The following is a 20856-nucleotide window of genomic DNA, read 5'->3' on the forward strand; positions in this document are numbered from 1 at the left end:
GAGCAGGAGTAGGCCATTCGGCCCCTCAATCCTGCCCTGCCATTCAATAAGATCATGGCTGACCTGCCCCAGGCCTCAACTGCTGTTTCATGTCAGCTCCTCATAACCCTCAACTCCCCGATTAGGAAGGCAAATAGCATGTTGGCCTTTTTGCAAGGGGATTGGAGTACAAGAATAAAGAAGTCTTGTTGCAATTGTACAGGGTTTGGGTGAGACCACACCTGGAGTACTGTGTGCAGTTTTGCTCTGCACATTTAAGAAAGGATATGCTTGCATTGGAGGCGAAACAGCAAAGTTCACTGGATTGGTCCCTGGGATGAGGAGGTGGTCCTGTGATGAGAGGTTAAGTAAATTGGGCTTATATTCTCTGGAGTTTAGAAGAATGAGAGGTGATCTCATTGAAACCTACAAAATTCTGAGGGGGCTTGATAGGGTAGAAGCTGAGAGATTATTGGGTTGGGGAGTCTAAAACACAGGGGCACAGTCTCATGATAAGGGACCAATCATTTAGGACTGAGATGAGGAGAAATTACTTCACTCAAAGAGTTGTGAATCTTTGGAATTCTCTACCCCAGAGGGCTGTGGATGCTCCATCGTTGAATACCTTTAAGGCTGGGATAGACAGATTTTTGGTCTCTCAGGGAATTAAAGGATATGGGGAGCAGGCAGGAAAATGGAGATGAAGATCAAGATCAGCCATGATTGTATTGAATGGCAGAGCAGGCTCGACGGGCCAGATGGTCTACTGCTGCTCCTATTTCTTCTGTTCTTGGGGGTCAAAATCTTGAAACTCCCTTCCTAACAGCACTGTGGGTGTATCTACAATACATGGATTTCAGCAATTCAAGAAAGCAGCACACCACCACCTTCTCAAGTGCAATTAGGGGTGGCAATTAAGGCTAGCCTAACCAGCAACACCCATATCCCATGAACAAATGAAAAAAAAAAGCAAGGTGTGGCCTCAGAAACTACAGATGCCTCTTGCCCCAAATAAATGGAGTATTTAAGACACCATAACCAGCAACTTTGGAATTGCCGATAATAGATGATTGTTGCTTTTTGGTCGATATGAGCGAGTGTATGTTTTAAACACGGGCATTTTAAGTGGTGGGGCCTGTACTTACCAACATGTTTCTGTTCCTAGGATGGCTGTCACCATTTTCTTCAACAGATTTTTGATCTACAAGAGAGTCAAGGGTTATGGGGGAAAGGCAGGAAAATGCTGTTAAGGCCACAATCAGATCAGCTATGAACCTACTGAATAGTGAAGCAGACTCAATGGGCCGAATGGACCTACTCCTGCTCCTTTTTCTTATGGTCTCATGTTTTTCAAGGCCTTCTGCAGGGCAGTCCAGATTTCAGCCTGTGTCAGCTAGGAGCCTATTTGTAATATCACAACCCAATGCTGCACCCAGGCCCCTGATACAATTTTGAGGTAACAAGGGGCAGAGCATACTTCAATCTTACCTTCACTTCTTTTTAAGAGATTTTACTGGGGCCAAAAGAAGCATTTATGCTACATCTACACCAGTAAATGTCTTCCACTGCACTATCAGATCCTTCTCTCCCCCACCCAAATCAAGAAGAAAGTTTCCAACTTGTCTGAGCAGTTTAGCTATGGGAAATCCTGCCCTCCCCCGACAAGCAAGCCTAATCCTGTGAGTACTCAAAGACCACTCACAATTTACTAGAATTATGGAAATGAAGCTCTGTCAACTCTTGTCTCATGTTCAGGCAAAGTTATAATCACTCACAATGTCTTCCAGAAAAAGTATATGGAGAGGAAGAAAAGTCATGCATCATTTCGCTCATGGTGCCTTCATATCCAAATAGAGCAATGATATGGCATCAAGTAGTTTACTAACTTATTATGGGTTTGCAAACAAATGAGTTTAAAAAATTATAAAACATTTTCTCAAATGAATACTGGACTCGTGTAAACTACACTGGTCATGACTCCAGATGCATTACTGCAGTCAGTTCTTTTGTAGCTGGTCCCAGGTTGGTTGTCCTTGACATTTTGCCAACATTTAAATGGAAATATTAGTAAGTGGTGCCAAAGTATGGGGAGGCTGCTTTGAATACCCATGAGCACCTGCATTTTTTTTGTTCAGATAAACACATGGTTGTTTCTTTGTACACCTGACATTTCCCCAGAAAGCAGAACCAAATGATAATTACAAATTGAAAGCATGTTCTTTATTTAAAGCTTTTAGTTACTATAATTTGTTTAAATAATTCTCTCAAAGGACACATCTTCATACCAATATCTTATTTCCTTGTTACTATTTATTACTTCCATGTGTATATTAGATATAGGTTTAGACAATGCAAAGCTAAACGCTACCACAATACTACGACAAACCACAAAAACATTGTGAAATTTACTATTTAAATCCTTAATCTTGCTGTCCATTATTATATTCGATTGTAAGTTTGTCTGTTTTGTATGGTGATCTTCAATATTAGAGTTGTGAAATAACAAAGCTTCTCAAACAGAACTTAACTGCAGACATTTACAGGGCAGAAGAAGACATTTGCCTCCAACATGTTTCTGCCGGCTCTTTACTATTGCAACCCAAATTGTGTTGCGTATTTATGAATATTAATTCATGAATTATGTATGAGATGAAATTCAGACCCCACCGTTTATGTCATCCACGATTAAAAAAAAAAAATTCTTTCGAGTTATCAACAGTCACAGATTGCAACTCTTTTGAGTACAATCACAGTTCTTGGTTTCCGGGAGTGGGACATGAACCCACAACCCTCTGATTCAAAGGCGAGGGTGCTATGAACTGAGCCACAGCTGACACCTCTGGTTGATCAGGAAGGCTGACATTTAGAGTCAGATAAGTTTGCAGTTTTTAAAATTCCTCACTGGACTAGTTCTAATTATTGTTCACTCAACAGCTGGATTTAAGGCATTTTCATTATCCACGATTAACATGGACAGCAATCTATATCTGCCAAATAGTGCTAATCATTTGACAGTATCATAGGAGCCAATTACAAAGGTGCTGCTTATTACACATTAAGCATGCTGGCCGTTTCCAGCAGACTTTGTCAGATCGCTTGCCTTGCTTGCTCTGCCTCTCCTGTTCGGTTGGGCTTCCACAATGTGTAATAGCCCTATTAAAGTTGATTTAATACTACTTTGGTCCTAAAGTTCTCCCTCCCCTTTCCAGTGTGAGAAAAAAATGGCTCCTACCTAAGTTGTATGTTTGAAGTCAGAAGACATTTGGACTGCAATCCTAAATTGTCTCACTGAAGTTTGTTTTCAATTGTATTTGATGAAAAACTGCTGAAAACATTTCGGGTGAAACAAAATGGAAGCATATCCATATATGGGTTAACTTAACCATCAATGGGATGTCGCATGGAGTTTAGGTGCATAAAGAACTACCTTAAGGAGAAAGGGCAGAAGCAAAACACAAAAGGATAATCAGTTTCAAGACCTACCACTTATTCTGCAAAACATTGAGGTAATTTTGTATTCACTGTCTTGTTCCTTTGTGTAACTAATGGTCCTTGATTATGAAATTTGATTCCAGAATATTGGTTGCCTTCTCCTACTAGTCTGCAGAACCCAACAATTTGATTCTGTTGCACTCTTTTTACAGTTCTGAAAACAGGCACATAAGGATCCATAAGACCATAAGACATTAGAGCAGAAATTAGGCCATTCAGCCCATCAAGTCTGCTCCGCCATTCAATCATGGCTGATAAGTTTCTCAACCCCATTCTCCCGCCTTCTCCCCATAACCTTTGATCCCCTTATCAATCAAGAACCTATCTATCTCGGTCTTAAATACACTCAATGACCTGGCCTCCACAGCCTTCTGTGGCAATGAATTCCATAGATTCACCACTCTCTGGCTAAAGAAGTTTCTCCTCATCTCTGTTCTAAAAGGTCTTCCCTTTACTCTGAGGCTGTGCCTTCTGGTCCTAGTCTCTCCTACTAATGGAAACATCTTCCCCACGTCCACTCTATCCAGGCCTTTCAGTATTCTGTAAGTTTCAGTCAGATCCCCCCTCATCCTTCTAAAGTCCATTGAGTATAGACCCAGAGTCCTCAAACGTTCCTCATATGTTAAGCCTTTCATTCCTGGGATCAGATGGCTGATTTGCATGTGCTCATTTTGTGCCGGAGGTATGCTGCCCACGGTTGGATGGCTTCCTTGCTCTAATTCGTTTTTGTTACTTCAAACACCAGGTTACACTCACATGAAGTTGTAACAATGCAGGATCAGGTCTTTATTGAGACATCGAATGGAATTTAATGTGGGTAACGGAGGTCTCACCCCACCAGATGGAGAATGGGTGGTCATCCCAAGTTGTCTCCAAGATGCCTGACACAATTACCAGGAATCAGGCACTTACCTGGACAGCACTGGGCCTCCAGCTCAATTAAGGCCCAGTAGGGCACAAATCCCTCGCCCAAGAGCTGTCGACCAATCAGAAGCCGCCAGCTCTCCAGTACCGGCAATGTCACCGGAAGCGGTGGCCGCTGCCGATACTACACTCGAACCTGCCGGAGGAATCGACCATGGATCCCTGAGATCAACATCGGAGGGATGGAGGTTGCAGGGAGGGGATTGTTAGAAATGGGGGTGGTCCAAATCAAGGTTAGGGGGTGGATTTCAAAAGGCATGCCCTCTGCCAATGTTAGGTCCCTTGATCAGGCACAGAATGCCTTTGAGTAAGGGACATACCTGGTGGGCCCACTAGAAAACCCAACAGGTTTTGCTGCGCAGCCTTTCGAGTTGACGAGTTCCCAGCCCCCCACTGGTTGAAAGCCAGCAGTGGCTGGATGAGTCCCTTAAGTGACCCTTCCTGCCCAGAGCTTGATCAGTGGAGCCAAAAAGGCGACAGGGTTCTCACTGTGCACTCTCCTATCCTATCAAACACCCCGTCCTCCCCCACCGCCTCTGAAATTGCTCCGGTGGGGGGGCTATTAAATTCTGCCCATCATAATTCACATTTCTAGTATGAGTGCTCAGATGCATCATATTTTCAGTATGCGTGCAGTATAAAGAGCCTCATTCACACTTTTTACTAATTTTACTTTTAATCTCTATATTCCATGCATACCACCAATAACTCATAGTGCATCAAAGATACATAAAAAGTGACAACAGAATAACAACATGGACACAGCAAAATGCACTTAGCCAAAGTACTTGGATATGCACTTGAAGTGCCTTAACCTACAAGGCTTCTGACCAAGAGCTGAAAAGTGGGATAGGGTTGGATGGCTACTTACTGGCCGGTGTGGATATGATGTGCTGGCTGACCTCTTTCCACGCTGAAGATTTATATGATTTTCAATCTCTTCCTACAATCCTGTTACCATGGTTAAATTGCCCTCTTACACTCTTCCCATCATTTTATTAGCATAACTGTAAGTGATCAAGCGAACCTATTCCAGACTATAACAGACATGACTGAATGACTTTTATACATTTCAACACTCTCCTTATCTTGAGAAGATATCCTTGCCTCGGTACCGTGTGCATAATTTTTCAGGTTCAGCAGAAAGCTTTTTTAGCTCATCATGTGCTGATTCTATGGGCAGCCCAGGACAACATCATACTCAGGTAGTGTGAACCCTCATTTCCATACCCTCCATATTGGATTAGGTTGCACAGTGAGCACCAAGCAATTGAAATTTTTATGAGGATATTGCACATGCAAATTGGGAGCCTAGCATCTATTTTAGACTCTTTTTCCAAAATGGTTTGCAAATAACTCCAGCCAGCAGCTGTGGTCAGTTTTATACAGCAGTCAAACCAATGCTTCTTAAAGGGACCACAGGACAGTACCCCCCAGGTGATAATTTTCAAATTCCATAGTTAGATTGTGGTAGATTTTACAGGGAGCTGCATTACCCGCTTCCCTCACCGAAAAGTCTGTCAGCCCTGCGCTGACCAGAAACCGAGCTGCCCTGCAGCGATACTAAGGCTGGGGGCAGCCTTAATTGATTCGGAGTGGGACTTCCGCCCTCATCTGGGAGGAAGCCCCACCCTAGAGGGCTGCCAGCCAATCTGATTGGCAATTCTGTAGTCCCAACAGCACCAGAAGCAAGTAGTGGCTACTTCTGGGACTCCAAGCAGGCCAGGAAGATGAAGAGTGATGGAGTCTCAACTTCAGGTAAGGGATTTTGGTCGGGCCTGCCTTGCAGACCCCAGTGAGAGGGGAGTCGGAGGTCAGGCTTTAGAGTCTGGGGGGTATGTACTTGAGGGGATTGCCCCCGATGAACCCTGGGGATACCCCGAAGGAGGTTCCGCCACTTCCTGCCTGACAGCAGCCTGCACAGTGAAAGCTACCAGGCTGCTCACCTCGCTGCCATCTTCCCCAGTTGGACAAAAAATTGCAGTGGAGGCAGAATGAGGCCCTTAGGTGGCCTTTAATTATCCACTTAAGGCTGCCCGATGCCTTGCCCACCCATTGTAGTATGAGAGACAGGCCGGGCATGGGTGGGAATGCGGCAGGCAGGTCACCCATTTTATTTTACGAGACCCTTGCTTTCAAGGACAGGGTGGGGGTGGCTGGGTGCAGGGGCATAAAATTCAACACATTGTTTAGAGATAGGAGGAATAGGAGTGCTCCTCACAGCTCCAATTTAAAGCTGGAGGACAGCACTGGACACTGATCACACCCTTTGAAAAGGCTGCCATCTTCTCACAGAATCTCCTGAGACCTTGAGCTGGCAACTGAACCAGCCTAATTCACCCCCCCCCCCCACCTTTCGCAACTGGTCTCTGCAGCCATGACTGATGTTCACAGCTCTCTAATATTTAAAGAGGCAGGTGGACCAGTTTGTTGTGGTCCTGCAGCTGGCTGCATTTGGTGCATGCAGCATGCACTGAACTGGAACACACCCATATACAGATGTAATGTAATTTCTAGGTCATGAATCCTAATCACTCATTTAGTTATTGTTAATTATGGGGAAAATAAACCTTCTGCTGCTTTTTGTTCAGGAGAAATTTCACACATTCCTTTGGACTCCCGCCCATATCCAATCTGATCCTGATGTGTGATAGTGTTGTAGTGTCTTTGATGAACAGACCACAGGAGACTCAGGTACAGGTTACGATCGTTTATTCGAGCAATTGCAAGGAGGGCACCATCTCAATGCAGCTTGAGACAGTACCCTGCTAAGCTACAAATGTTCACCATATTTATACATTATTGGTCACATACAAGAACACCCTCCAGGTTCCGATCTTGTCAATATATAGGTTTACATTAAACAGACAGGTCTCTGGTACAAAGGTAACCCTACTTTCACCCAGGCAGAGACCTGTCTTCCTATCTAAGCTGGGACCATCTGTCCTTCCCCTATCTGTTGAAGAGCACACTTAATCTATGTTATTGCCATCCTCTGACTCCAGTCTAACTCCCAGGACCTTGCTGGTGATTGCAAACCCTGAGGTTGTACAAAGTTTGAGAGTGTATAAGGTTCATCTGGTTTAACTGTTTAATTGTTGATTTACTGATTTGCGCTGGCCTGCCTATAGATTCTAATTTAAGTAATTCATTCCCTTATAATGAATTCTCCCTTACCATAAATTCTTATTTACTTTCTTCCCCCTAACAGTCCCCCCTTTTGGCCCATGGCCTTGCCCAAGGTGGCCAACTAGAGTGGTGTCCGCTCTCCCCCTTTACGCACCGCCACCCATTGATGCTAGTCATCCAGCTTTGGCACATAAAGGGTACGGGTACCGGCCAAACCATCTCTATCATCTGGTCCTTTAATCCGAACCTCTGGCTGACCAGATTCCTACTCCATCTACTAAAACTCCCCCAACGCCACCTTTTTTGTGACTTCCGGGTGCGATGAATCAAGTATGTTAGATACATAATCAATATCAGCTGAAGTATAACTAGGGCATGGGAGATAACTCGAATCCAGGGGTGTATCTGTATGTTCGAGCCCCAGTTCCATAGGTCCTCCCACTATGTGGAAGAATCTATTTGTTCAATATCCGTCTTTAAGGCTCTAACCTGTTGCTGCAGTGTATAGTAAGTTCTGTATATCTGCTGAGCCTGTCTCCAAATCGCGGTGAGATGCTCTGGTAATAGGGGAATTTCAGAGGACAACTGGTTCAGATACTGTGTCAGGTTATCCTTAAGGCTTTCCTTGACCTGAATAGTAGTCGTTCCTCTCTTTGATATTTCGACCAATTCCACTTTCCCTACCCTTGCTGGCGCCTGTGGGTGTAGGCACACGGAATGATTATGGATGGGGCATATCTGGTTACCCCCATACTGGATTCTTTCCTGCCACGTGGTGATAATATCTCCCATTCCCTGTATATGCAACATGGGTCGGTTCTTTTGCAGCCCATATAGTTTCCATTGTACAGTTTGCTGCTGCTTTAAATCCACTTAGCTTCATCTGTCTCATATATCGGATGTGCACATACTACTGCGGTGGCTTCTATGCTACACCCTTCTAATGTGGTGCTAATTATATTTCCTTCTATGTCTACTGCGTATGGCGGAATATCGTGATACTTAATATATTAATCCCCCCCCCCCCACCGTATAACCCCAATATTTTCTACTCTATATAATGTCCTGCCGGGTGTTGACATAGGTATGACAGATATTACTAATACCTTGAGTTTTTCCAGGTATTTCTGTTTTTGTTTTGGATTTCCAGCATCTGCAGTTTTTTGTTTTTATTGCTAATACAATGCCTATTAGCATATTACTATTCACTATACATTCAACGTTCATTCTATATACGCGTGTTAAACCTCTGAGCTGGCAACCGGTCAAGTCATGATTCTTGTGTCGTGAGAGATTCAATAAATGCTCATTAGTTACCCATAAAGGAACTACCCCTTCATTAATCTGAGTTAAATTCTCTCGGGCTTGTTCCAGTGCCCAAGATCCATAGGTGCTGCAAACATCATTTCTGCTTGCTTCGTCTGAAATATTTTCCCCTATTTCAATCAGTTTGTCGATAGTCCCCGCAAGACTTTCGAGCACGGTAGCCAGGCTTCGAATTAACCGTGTCATGTCCTGGTCTGTATTTAATTGGGTATCCTGGATCCCCTGTCCTGCCCCAAAATCTCCTTAAGCTTAAAGCTCAGGGTGCGGACCTTCTGATCTACAGTTGCTAAGTCGATGGAATTAACTATTGATGTCCCTGTTTTGAATAATGTGGCAGCATCATTTATCAGGCTGCGCTTAGCTCGCATCCCGGCGTTAAACTGGACCGCTTCAGCCATCAACTGGCTCGTCAGAGCCGTATATAGTGCTTGAATATGGGTTAAGCATCACTGGGGCAGGGCAATTCCAGATATGTTCAAGACTACAGGTATCAGCTCGTGGTGTACATTATCATACAAAACATCTGATTAACCACTCATCGGTCCTGGATGCATATTCGGACAAGGTGGGTCAGCCGGTGTAGATGGAGGGGCTTCAATTACCTCTACTCGGACTGTGGAAGTAGATGTGGAAGGTGGCTGGATAGTGGCAGACCTTCCACGCCCGATCTGAAGCAAACCCTTACTACAATTTGAAAGCACTTGTTCTCCTACTGTTGCATTTATCATTCCCCATTGCGTGTCGCATTCGGCACTGTCCATGCTGTGCCAAAGTTCCTCCTGCGGTGCGGGATGAGTAGTGATGATCCCTGACCTTGTTGCCAGTACTGATATGCCCACGACCAGGATCGTAGATCTGTGGAGACATTAACATCGGCTCCTGTTCTCCGGGTTACCGCTTGGTCAATTGTCATGTATCTTTAACTGTGTGTAATGCCTCCATTTACTTCCCGTTCTCATATCTACAGGTCCCCATGTATCACCTGTCATAATTACCTCATATGGTCCATGCCTGTTCGCTCCAGGCTCACCTTGACCATCACCTTATTCCCCATTGTTGCTCTTTGGATTTGTCTGTTTCCATATCTTTAATTACCTGTCGGTCTCTGACTTCCTTCCTTAACTCATGCAATTGCTTACTTATTTCCCTCACATAGTCTCGCATCCTTCCTTTTAGTGGTCCTACATCTCCCACTCCTACTATGATTCCCTCGGGTAACTGCATTGCTCTCCTTGTCATTATTTCAAATGGGGTGAACCCGGCAGTCCTGCTTGGGGTAGCCCCTAAGGCGCATTAGAATATTGGGCTGTTCCCTGTCTCTTGAATTGCTTTTGTGTTTGATTTTTATTTAAAGTTCAGTTCATCCTTTCCACCATCCCCGAGCTCTGTGGCTGGGAGGGAATGTGGAATTTCTGTTTATATTTAAATTTATACATTTCTTTAATGACTCTTCCTGTGAAATGAGTTCCCTGATCTGAATTCATCTGGGTAGGCACCCCCACTCCTTCCAGTTTACTCTCTCCTGCTGCTGTCTCATGTCAGACCTCAATTCCTTAAACAACTCTACAATGCACCTTCTTATCCTATCTTTCAGTGGCTCAGTATCTTCACTTCCAGTAGCAGTTCTCTCTGGGAGCCGCTTAACTCTGCCTGTCATCAAGGTGTTAATCCTGTGGTTTTACTCTTTGAAGCTCGCAGGCACATTAATACAATCAATAATACATCTATTTAGCCTTTTTCCAGCTTTCCCTTTACCTGTATCCATCTTGTGGTAAATTGTTGTTAAGTATTATTTCTCCTTTCATTTCAATTCCTGAACTACAGATTCCACATAGTTTTACTTCTAAGTTTTTTTCCCTAAGATTCTCTTGATTTCAGTTTCTCTATTGTCTTGATTGTTTATAATGTTTCCTTGCTCTTTAGGCCATATTAACTATTCTGTGTCAACGAGGATCTCTGTCTCTAGATCCTTGCTATCTCCCCCTGTGCGTTTCCAATGTCTCAGTCGATGGCCAGATTATCAAATTCACTTCCCTTAAAACAGTTTGTATATTATGTCCTCTTTCCCTGACTCTTTCTCCTACTTTCCTCATACCATTTTAAACATGCAACAGCTACCATCTTATCTTGTTCAGGTTGTCTGGAGAGACTTTACAGTCCAACAAAATATTCTCATAACAGTTTTAAAACAGAAATCAAGCATTGACATGTTTTGATTCCTTATCTTCTTCTCAAACAACATCTTACTGTCCCACTAAATTATGTCTGACTTTTGTTTTGCATTATCCCAGATTCATTAACTCAGCCAAAAATTGGATTTCTGCCAAACTTTGTCAAGGTCTTGAGCTTAGCTTCATATTTTGGGAACAGACTTTACAAATACAAAAGCTTGCAGCATTTGAATTAGTGCCAATTGTTGTCAAACCTTTTAAAATGAAAATTCCCTCTTGAGAAATTATCAGGAGCCAAACCTCAAATTTTAAACTTTGTAAGAACTGTAATTTACACTATCAAAATTAAAACTACCTCTTTCTTATGTGTATTGATTTGTATCCAAGTTATAATTCCCGTATGTTTATCGACACATTCTTTATCTTAGATAGCGATTCAAAAGTAACCTTCTAAACTACACTGCACTTTACACGTCAAATTTGTCCCAAATTCAAATTACAGTGCTGTTGGGATGCAGATTTCCTTTCATATTTAATTCATCTCATCAAAAGATTTTTATCCATTGGAACCACCTAGACCATATGTTTATTCCTTTAGGTTTTCCTAGAATCCCTTGAACTTCAGGTAATTTTTCCCCTCAGAATTTTAGAATACTAACTCGTATGAGTTAATGTAACTCGTATGTATCAATCCCAATCAGCTTGGAAGCTGGTGATGCTAGTCTGCAAAGGGGGTGGTACAAAGGTTGGTTCATCTAACCCTGTCTAGCTTCATGATACCTTCAAATTGCAACCCTTTTTGCCAGAAATCTCAACTCAAACCTTATACTCAAAACTTTGGAATATTTTAGTATACGTTTCCTTTAATCTAACATGGGGCTTTCAACCCTAAAGTGCTGAACTACAAACACAAATGACAATTAAGGAAGAAAACACTTAAAGCTCACATACAAATGCTTCCTTGCACACAAACAAACATACATTTAGAGGTATGTATTTATATTCCTGTATCCTTAACGCCTTAAAATTCTCATATTCTAAACGAAACTTCAAATACCAGTGGGGGAAATAAAGGGATCTTGAAGGCCCCACCTTCTGGGACAATCAAACTGACGAAAGCTCACATTTCCCCTGCTACTGCCTGTCAGTGCTTATTAACGCCCCTAGGAGTACCCCCCCTCCTTTTCTCTCTTTCTTTCTCTCTCCAGCACAAGCAGCTCTTGTAACTTCAATCAATTCATTTTTTTAAATTACAGAAAATTGAGTAGCGGACCTTTCAGGTCCCAATCATCCTTCCACATTTTCAGGAAGATCTCGTCATCCCGCATGGGACATTATACGCCCCCAATTCGTTTCTCCCTCTCCCAAGGCTTCCTTGACTGCCCTCTCAAACTCCCTGTGCAGGGCTGTCGCCTTCTCCCGATCTGGGACGTCCCCAGGTTTCGCCCAGTCTCCACTCCTAGACTGCAGAGGTAATCTTCCCCAGATATCCCCTGGGCATTTAGCCTTCACCACTATGTGATTATCAAGGGGGTGCATTGCGTGGAAATCTTGCATTTCCCGCAGTTTGGTCCAAAAATCTGGGTTGCTATGCCGAGTTTTAAGTGTCAGCAGTTCTTTAAACAAAACCTGTTTCTCCCCCGGGCTGAATGGTACATGCTTAACTTTCTCCGTAACCCCCTCAATCTCTTCATCCTCCCCCTATTCCTCAGCCCCCTTTCTCCCTTCAGGTTTCAATTCGCCTTTCCTAACTTTACTTTTCCTAACGGTTATTGCCATAGGGGCCATGGGATTCAATGGGCACAATGGGGCGGTTGGTACATATGAGGACGGAACTGCCTCAGCTCCTTCATAGGTTTCTCCTTCGGAGCTTTCCCCCTCTTGCTCAGTGTCACTGCAGACTGATGCTGCTGCCGCCACTGTTCTGATCTGTCCTGGATCTGACTTTGTTTCTCTCTCTCTAATCGACTGGAATTTAGTATTAACCCTTTTGCACAACTGTAGGTACAGTGAGATAATAACCATCATCCCTTTCTTTTCCTTATCCTTTTTTTGCTCTAACCACCACCTTGTTTGTTCTCCGGGGGTTCCCTGTGGGTTCCACCCCGCCTTCTGCATTTTAGTGATTAGTTTTGACTGTTGTTCCGCTATGAACCTCGTAATGGAGTCCCCGGTTCCCCAGTCGAGTTCCATAGCGCTATTTTGTTTCACTGACGGCACTCTGTTTTTATTCCCGTCTATCTCTGCGCAGTACGTTCGCACGGTCCTAACAACTTAGTTATCTGAGGTATGTATGTGCGGTTTAACTGGGGTCTGGCCTTCCTGCGCGGCTTCGGCTAAGGTTATATTTCAAACCGTAACCACGCCAGCACGGCTCCGCCTCCTCTTAACTGGGTAATGGTTCTGGCCTTCCTGCGCAGCTTTGGCCCCTCTAGCCCGCCTGCACGGCTCCGCCTATTACCCCTGGCGCCTCCTATCTCCTGTCCTGAGTCCTCCTCTTGATTCTTTGATACTTGACCGGACCGTTCTCGGGTAGGCCTACTGCACTAACTATGGGTGGTAAATAAATATACTCACCCACTTTGCAGAGCCGTCCCGAGGATCCGATCCAAGTATCCTGCTGACTACGCCAAATTATTGTGGTGGCTTTGATGAACGGACCACAGGAGACTCAGGTACAGGTTACAATTGTTTATTCGAGCAATTGCAAAGGAGGGCACTATCTCAATGCAGCTTGAGACAGTACCCTGCTAAGCTACAAATGTTCACCGTATTTATACATTATTGGTCACATCCAAGAACATCCTCCAGATTCCGATCTTGTCAACATATAGGTTTACATTAAACAGACAGGTCTCTGGTACAAAGGTAACCCTACTTTCACCCAGACAGAGACCTGTCTTCCTATCTAAGCTGGGACCATCTGTCCTTCCCCTATCTGTTGAAGAGCACACTTAATCTATGTTATTGCCATCCTCTGACTCCAGTCTAACTTCCAGGACCTTGCTGGTGATTGCAAACCCTGAGGGTGTACAAAGTTTGAGAGTGTATAAGGTTCATCTGGTTTAACTGTTTAATTGTTGACTTACTGATTTGTGCTGGCCTGCCTATAGATTCTAATTTAAGTAATTCATTCCCTTATAATGAATTCTCCCTTACCATAAATTCTTATTTACTTTCTTCCCCCAACAGTAGATATTTAGAACAAAAACTAAAATACCTGGAAAAACTCAGCAGGTCTGGCAGCATCTGCAGAGAGGAGCACAGTTAATGTTTCGAGTCCGTATGACCCTTCAACAGAACTAAGTAAAAATAGAAGAGAGGTGAAATATAAGCTGGTTTAAGGAGGGGTGGGACAAGTAGAGCTGGATAGAGGGCCAGTGATACGTGGAGATAACCAAAAGGCGTCACAGACAAAAGGACAAAGAGGTGTTGAAGGTGGTGATATTATCTGAGGAATGTGCTAATTAAGGGTAGAAAGCAGGACAAGCAAGGTACAGATAGCCCTAGTGGGGGTGGGGTGGGGTGAAGGAATCAAAAAAGGCTAAAAGGTAGAGATAAAACAATGGATGGAAATACATTTAAAAATAATGGAAGTAGGTGGGAAAAGAAAAATCTATATAAATTATTGGAAAAAAGGCAGGGGGGGCGGGAATCGGAAAGGGGGTGGGGATGGGGGAGAGAGTTCATGATCTAAAATTGTTGAACTCAATATTCAGTCCGGAAGGCTGTAAAGTGCCTAGTCGGAAGATGAGGTGCTGTTCCTCCAGTTTGCATTGAGCTTCACTGGAACAATGCAGCAAGCCAAGGATGGACATGTGGGCATGAGAGCAGGGTGGAGTGTTGAAATGTAGATATTTAAACATGTGTCCCTTATATTATGAAATCCTGAGCCAATTAACTTTATTGATCTATATAATTACCATAGTGAAATTTTCCTCTAGATTACAATGTTATGTTTATAAATTTGTGCTTGTTAGTAACCTAATGTGTCCCTATGCCATCATATTCCCAATCAAACTGCACCCAGTGCCCAGATTTTGTGGTCAGCAGCAAACAAACGGCATCAACCATTCATTACACTTACTGGCCCACAAATCTTCTATGGAACTTTGCACTGAAACTTGCAGTGATTAGAAATCTGAAACAGTATGGTGTCCTTGACAGCAATCTATGATCTGTATCAACAGGGCAAGCAGCCCTGGAGCTCCTTATCAGATTGAGGAATCTTTACTGAGACATCCAGAGTCTGAGCCAGGAAGCGTCGGTTAGAATATTTAATTCAATGCCAAATCATATTTATAAAGTAAAATAATTTGGCTGAAATAATGTAAAATAATTTGGATATATATCACATAAGAGTTATTTGGATGAAATTAACACTAATCGTGCCATTTGTCACAGGCAAAACTTATGTGTTCCATTTTTATTACCCATGATCAATATGTTTGGATGTAAAAGGTGAGTGTTTTCTTACCCTCAGAGTTATTGTCCCAATTTAAATAATCTCAACAGCAAGCTTTTCCTGTGTTTAAAAAAGGGTTATTTATTATCACAGACTTGCCCTGGATATTTAAAATGCAACGTCTCATTCAATCAACTCACACCCACTATCACACACAGAGATTAGATGCAGATGAAGGTAATACAATACAAATACAATTTATGATTGTCTCACTCTCTTTCATGGCCCTCTAGTTTCTTAAGTTGAAGTGAAGGACTTGTAAAACAGAGGATTCTCAGTAAGTTACGAGGCTTCTTGCAGTTGAATGTTAAGGAGGCTGATTCTCAGGTGAACTTTAATTTGGAACAGGTTGGTGGGGGAGGATCCTTTTCCCACTTTCAAGGTATTACTGTTTATTACCTTGGCTGCTTAAGTGTCTTGCAGCTGGTTCAATGGCTTCCTGTGGAACTCTGTATGTAGAACAGCTTCTTGCTGTTATTTTTAAAGCAGACAACAAAAGGGCTTCCTCACCATGCAATTTATACAAATTCAAAAGTCCTTTTCCCAAAAAGGGGTGATTTCTAGATTACAATCCTGTGCTGTCATTTAACGCCTTGAAATTCACCCAGTCTAGTTTGGATGATGGACCACTATAATACTATGGAAAGTTGATGGGATCCGTTCACATTTGTCTAACACCATACTGAGTTTTAATGTTTCTTTTGTCAATGGTGAAACAGAAAGATGTGCTGGCCGGAATGCTATAATTCTTTTGTTGATGGTCCATCCTTAAACAAAGGGATGTGTGAATTCCCCACACAGCTGTGAATATCCATAATTAATTAGGTATTTGCTTGAGACTCAGAACTGTCTGGATCTCGAAATGGCAATGGTCGCATGATTTTCAGTGGCCATTTTAATAGCCTGTGTTCAAAATTTTTAAATATTGACTGAAAGTTCATAATATACTGGAAGATGACAGGTTAAAAGTTAATTTAGGCTGGAATAGACAAGCCCTAATTTTTTGGTGGGTTCAATGTGTACATATCACACAAGTACAGCTATTCACACCATTCCATGTATTTGAATGCTTAGCTTCTCAGGGAGATACCAGTATATTAACCTTCTGTAAGAGCAGGGCAGCTTCTTGATTTCCATGTTTAACTCTGCACGAACAGTGCCAAAAGTTGCTGTAGGCTATACTCTTTAATAATTATGAGCATTGATAACTATACCATTATTTCTGCTGCAAAGTAGGACCAATATAAATGACCATTCGTCATTGCTTTTAAATAAGTTTTAGGGCTGGACTTTATGCTCATCCACCAGCGGGTTTGAAAGTGGGGGGACACATCAAGTCCAGTGGGTGGCCTTTCCGCCTCTTACCTACCCACTTTTGACCTGTCTGAAATTTTACAGGGAATGAGGGAGACTTTGGGCGGCCTGCCCACTCTTGGGCCAATTAATGGCCACTTAAGTACTTCATCCCGCCACCACCAGTTTACCCGTGGCTGGGGGAGGCCCACGCCATGCGGGAAGCCCAGCTGTTTTAGCTATGCAGGCTGATGTTGGGCAAGAATGGGGACCTTTGCAGGTCCCTGGGCCTATCGGAGGCACTCCCCCCGCCTCCCCCGCAGGTCACCCCCCCCACTTGAACACTCCCCACTGATCTCTTGACCCCAGTCCCACCCCATCCCCTCACCTCCCTCACTGAGAACCCTGACCCCGGACTCAACTGGGCCCCTCGGCATGGTGGGGCTGATTGTAGTCCCAACAGTGGCACCACTCCCAGGCTGGCGCTGCTGGGACTACAGAGCTGTGGGCTATCCAATTGGCTAGCATCTTTCTAAAGTGAGACTTCCTACTGAGATAGGGGCCGAAGTCCTGCCTTAAAGCAATTGACACTGTTCGCAGTGTTAAATTGCTACAGGGCAGCCGTTGGGATCATGGATGGATCCCCCCACCCCCCGACATTTTTAGCTGTGGCGGGATTTGAGGGGGGTGGTGATCGGGACCACGGCACCCTGTAAAATCTAGCCCTTAGAGCCTAGAGAACTTCTGCTTTTAAAACAGGAACAAAATTTAACGGAGCCCTTACATGTCTATTTGGAGGTGGTTTTAATCTACTCTAAAATGTACAATTCTGATTTCCAATTTACCTTTTAAAGAGCTTAAAATTGGCATATACTCATTGCATCGCTGCCTCCTCACTTTCTCCTGTTATACTTTGAGGTTGCTGATCATATTTTCAACACGTGAATGCTATTATTTATTTTTAGTAAAATGGAGATGGATTTCTGACTTTTAATCCTGGTTAGTTATGAGACTTCAAGCTTAATAATTGCAGCAAGGTTGTTGAATGCTTAGACAGCAAAGAATTTGCATTGTACTATGTATCATTGCAAACAACAATCAGCCTGCAGAGGGAAAAAGTCTGCCAGCTACTAATTGACTGCCACTCTTCCCAGTTTCTTGTGAACTGAAACTGACATCAACATTGATGCCTTCGAGGTATCATTATGTTAACCATCTTGTACAGCACTGAATCCAGCCACCGTTGATTGCAGTTGTGCTTCGACCTTGGTTATCACATGCATAATACTTTCAAAAAAGTTTTTCTTGCTGTTAATATAGTCATCTCATTTCAGATATGAACCATATCCTGGATTATTACTGTAATAAAAAGATGATATTTTAATACTGCTTGGGATCAAAATGCCGCCACAGATCCTCATCAACTGAATCTACTCACAGATTACATCTTGCGAATCCACCAACTGCTATCCTTGCCATTGTGTTGGAATCACGCCATGCCTTGCCTTTGTGTGACAGCTGTGGCTTAGTTGATGCACACTCACTTCTGAATCAAGCCCACTCCAAGGCTTGAATCCAAAAATCAAGGCTGATGCCCCAGTGCAGTACAAGGGAGCGCTGCACTGTTGGAGATGTTGTCTTTCAGATGAGATATTAAGGTGGGATCACGGAATCAGTCTATTGTGCACTGTGGCACTTGACGGAACTTGCTGGTGTATTCCAACTGCAACTGCAGGTGTGGCTGAAGGGGCTGGAATTTGTCTGGTATCTGGATGTATTGGGTACTAGTTTATACTGGGATAACCTGCTGGCCCGTGTACATGGTGGAACCTGGTCTTGACTCCTCTCCACTTTGGAACCCAGCTATGGCAGTCTGGACATCAGTGACATAAAGAACGTGAAGGTGGGGGCAGCACCTCACGGCCTGAGACTTTCATATCTTCAGTTGTCAGAAGCTTCCTCCAAGCTTCTGACAGACTGAGGATATAAAAGTACCAGGCTATGAAGTCCTGGCCCCACCTTCAAGTTCTTTATGTCACTGATGTGCAGACTTTCGTAGCTGGGCCCCAAAGTGGAGAGGGATCAAGACCAGGTTCCACCCTTTACATGGGCCAGCAGGAAATCACATTGTAAATCAGTACCCACTACATCTAGATCCCAGCCAGGTTCCAGCCCCTTCAGCCACACCTGCACCCGAGCTGCAGCGGGAATACACCAGCAAGTTTTGTCAAATGCCACAGTGCACAATAGAGTGATTCCATTATCCCATCTGCTTTGGGAGAAGTTGTGCTCACCTGGAGCTTAGGTCAGAGATAATGGATCCAATTTTCCAATCTGTGATTCCTCTAGGCACAGTTGAGAGACTAGAATTGCAGAATAATTATTGTGAAATCACTCCTAGCAAATGATATACTATCTTGGAATAGTAAACTACTTGAGGACAGGCAAATCCATTTCTTAAAAGGAAGAATCTAACCGCCTCCCCTTGATATTCAATGGCATTACTTTCACTGAACTTTCCACCGTTAGCATCTTGAGGGTCATGATTGACCAGAAACTTAACTGGACCAGCCATATAAATTTTGTGGCCAAGAGCATGTCAGAGATTGGGAATTCTGAGGTGAGTAATTCACCTCTTGACTCCCAAACCCTGTCCACCATCTACAAGGCACAAATCAGGAGTGTGATGGAATACTCTTCACTTGCCTGAATGAGTGCAGCTCCAACACGAAGCACAACACCATCCAGGACAAAGCAGCCGGCTTGATTGGCACCCCATCCACTACCTTTATTATTCATTCCTTTGCCACCAGCATACAGTGACAGCAGTGTATACCTGTTAACAGCACCTTCCAAAGCATGGCCTCTACCTAGAAGAACAGGGCAGCAGGTATGTGGGAACACACCTCCACTGCAATTTCCCCTCCAAGCCACCTGCTGTCCTGATGTAGAAATATAACACTGCTCTTTGATTATTGCTGGGTCAAAATCCTGGAACTCCCTCCCTAATGTGGGTGTACCCATGCCACATGGACTGCAGTGGTTCAAGAAGGTGGCTCACCACCACCTTCTCAAGAGCAATTAGGGATGGGCAATAAATGCTGGTGTTGCCAGTGACATCCACATCTCGCATATGAAAATAATTGTCTGTTCACATATCATACGGAAAATAGACAATCAATGTGATGATTTTGGAACTACCTGTTAATATTTTCTCTAGGGCAGCAAGTTTATCCTGGTAAATCTCTGGTTCAATCCTCAATCTGTACTGCACCAGCTGACTTCAGTCAGGGTGATGGTAAATGTGTTACAATTGGCCTGAGGCCCTGCACTAAGGAGAAAAAAAAATCAGTCAGTGTTCCCACTTCTGCCCATTACTCAACAACCTGGAAATGCAGCTGTGGATTTGCCTGGTGAGAAGGGAAAGGATCCTCTGAATCCTCACGGTCAAGTCCTTTGAGAATTTTACCTGTTTCAATAAAATCAACTCTCATTCTTCTAAATTCTAGGGACTAGCCCTAGTCTACTCAACCTCTTCCCAAAGGAATCATCCTGTCCCAGGAATCAGTCTAGTGAACTTCTAGTGCACTTACTCCAAGGCAAATCCTTAGCTAAGACCAAAGCTGTATGTAGTACCCCAGGTGTAGTCTCACCAAGGCCTTGTACAATTGCATTAAGATTTATTGACGCTTATACTTCAATCCTTTTGTAATAAAGTTAAGGTATTAATGCAATGGATAATCTCCAGAATTGTACTACCATCTTTTCATTGTTTCTGTGGCTCAAGATTCCATACCATATGCAGAAGCCAGGAGGTCAAATTTGTACTAGGTCAGATAGTGTGCGGTCCACAATCAATAGGTCTGGCAGCATTTGTGGAAAAAGAAACAGAGTTAATATGTGGGATTTTGTGTTCCCGCTGAAGTCATTGGAGTTTACAATGGCTCACTGCATTTCACAAACCCGTCCCCGCCGCGATGGGGCCATAAAATTTGGCCAATGTTTCAGATATCAGAACATTTTCTAGTTTTATTTCAGATTTTCAGCATCCACAGTACTTAGCTTTTGTGTTGTTGC

At 43.5% G+C, this 20856-nt stretch overlaps 1 protein-coding gene across 1 annotated transcript in view; it reads left to right on the plus strand.

Moving 5' to 3' along the window:
• Positions 1–20856, plus strand: part of tcerg1l (transcription elongation regulator 1 like) — a 345583-nt gene that overhangs the window by 246173 nt on the left and 78554 nt on the right. The window lies entirely within an intron of this gene.

This window comes from Cetorhinus maximus, chromosome 20 (assembly GCF_964194155.1).
Source record: "Cetorhinus maximus chromosome 20, sCetMax3.hap1.1, whole genome shotgun sequence".
Classification (NCBI taxonomy): domain Eukaryota; kingdom Metazoa; phylum Chordata; class Chondrichthyes; order Lamniformes; family Cetorhinidae; genus Cetorhinus; species Cetorhinus maximus.